The following is a 2,697-nucleotide window of genomic DNA, read 5'->3' as shown; positions in this document are numbered from 1 at the left end:
ATCTTTTTGTTTTTTTTATTTCAGTTGTGAGTTTGAAGACTACAGCTCATTTGTTTTTATAGTACAATTTAGGTGATCAAATTATATTATATGATTTGACCATAAAATATTGAATTTTTGATTGCGGAATACATAAAATATTATAGCTATAATCTTTTATATATTGACTTACCATAAATCTATATTATTAGCAAACATTGACATGTAGCAACCTTGGGGATGTATTAGACTAAGCATTTAAAGTAGTTTATTGGGTTTTATATTTGAGAAGATTTTATGATTTGGAATATCTGAAGAAGTTGCAAGATTCTTTACTAATTATGTAAGATTTTATACTATTTTCTGAGATTTATGGTGAAGTTTCAGAAGATTTTTTTACTAAATATGTAAGATTTTAGCTGTAATTAGTGACCATGTTTTATGAAAGAAAATATGATGAATTTGTTATTCTTTAGAATTAATACCAGTTAAGTTGAATTTTTTTTGCAAACTAGTAGCATGTGGGTCCATTTCATTCCTCACTTTTCCTTGTATATAATTGAACTAATGAAGAAATATTTTTTTGTCTAATTTTGATGAGGAGAGTTTGTTCCTCTCTTTTCAATTTTTTTTTTCAGTTCCTTTCTTCAGATGAATTTTTGTTCAACATTTTTTTTCTATTTATTCCATTCAATAAGTGGTCACCAATTAAAATTTTATGATTTGAAATATCTGAAGAAGATTTGCAACATTTTATACTATTTGCTGAGATTTATGGTGAAGTTTTAGAAAATATTGAAGTAGTTTATGGAATACTATCTTAGAGGTGTTATTCAATAGGTGAACAAAAAAAAGAAGGTGTTATTCAGTAACAAATTTAAATTTAATTCTATATGATTTATAAACTACTGTTATTCAGCGATTGAGTTTAAGGGGAATCTTAGAATTATTATATCAATTTATTTTCATAGAATTTCACATTATACAAAAATCTTTATAACTCTTTTCGAATTTAAAAAATCTATCAACTTTCAAATTAACAAACTCTATATAAATCTCACTCTCACTAATACCCCCTAAATATTTTATTAAGACTGGGAGTTGGTCGATGCTACGTTCTGAATCTATCTATCTATCTATCTATATATATAAAGTACAGTTCTCTCAATCCTGGTGCCTCCACGTCACCCGCCAGCTAGATAAGTCGTCGCTCCTCATCGCGACACGTGTCGCCGATTAATGAAACTCGACGTTTCATTTAGACGCACGTCGAGATGTGCTTTCTTCATCCGGCCCAGATAGATGTGGTTCTCGCTCTAACCCTAATCTCAATTGAAGAATCGCAGACCGTCTCTTCTATTCCTGCGATGGCGCCATGTGATGTCTGAGCTTCCTTTCTCTATCTGAAACGGCCCAAGTTGTGATTTCGTGATTAATCCCATTGATTCACTCCCGGACAATGCGTCTTTAAAGCATTGTTTAGAGAGGCGGTGTGGGTTTGTTATAAATATATATGAGATTCATCTCCTTACCTCTCTCATCATGCGAAAGAGATAGAGATTCCGCCGGTAAATCAAGTTAGCGCACATGATTGAGGTCCGATTTCAAGTCGGGGTCATCTGAAACCAAACGGCCGCGCTTCATACGCGGAGGTGGAAGCGAAGAGAGGAGGTGAAGAACATCGTACCGGTGGCTGTTCCAATTAACCAGCGCCGTCGGGGAGTTTACAAAGGTAGCCATCGAAAAAGAGAGTGTGACGACCAATAATCTCCAGGGCCATTGATGCTTTTGAATTTGTCTGTGAAAATTGGAAGAGGATAGATCTGGTGCTGACGACTTCAGAAGAGATCTCTTTACTAAATGACGTCGTTTCATGGGCTTTTTAATTGCAGTTTGAAGAGAAGGAAAATGTTTGTTTCAACAACGTTTCCAATGCCGAAAACATAAAACAATGTGCATTTTGTTAAAATTGGAAACTCAAAACAACGCCCATTGTTTTTGAGAAATTTGGGATTTGTTTTGTTTTTTGTATTTCGGACCCCATACTAAATAAACGTATCTTTTTGCCCCATAAATCTTAACTTTCAGTTCTCTCTCTCCACTACATAGTAACAACGTATCTGGTCCATTTCGTCTTCTATATAATGTTAGATCATATAGATTGTTTTTAATCGAAGGAAGAGTTAGAATCTCTTTACTAGGATTTAAAAATCATCATCTATCTATATACCATAATCCATTAGATATTATTCACTGGTACCTACTAATTTGTATCGAAGTGATTGGAATGGCAACAAAACAATGAGGATTTACAACTGTTTTGGATGTGTAATGTTCAAAACCAGGAGAAAACTGTTTATTTTCATAACAGTTAGGAGTATATCACCATTTATATGCTTAAATAAACAACATCAATTTGGATGAATTGTCTTCTATTTCCATGTACCAAAAAACCTAGAAGATTTTTTATAAATAAAAAACGCAAAAAAGTGAAAGAACCAAGGAATATACGATATATTGTCAAGCTTATTTAAAAAATACATAACACAAAAAAAAAAATAATGCAAAACTGAATTTACTGGTTTGACATACATATATTGAACTCTAACATACGAATAGTAATTCACTTTACGTTAGGGGAGATCCCTCTAACATCTAGATATTAAAATGATCCCTACTTTTACGTTAAATATTCATCATACCATAAATTCACATAAT

Source organism: Brassica oleracea, chromosome C3 (assembly GCF_000695525.1).
Source record: "Brassica oleracea var. oleracea cultivar TO1000 chromosome C3, BOL, whole genome shotgun sequence".
In the NCBI taxonomy this organism is placed as follows: domain Eukaryota; kingdom Viridiplantae; phylum Streptophyta; class Magnoliopsida; order Brassicales; family Brassicaceae; genus Brassica; species Brassica oleracea.
This window is presented reverse-complemented; position numbering follows the sequence as displayed.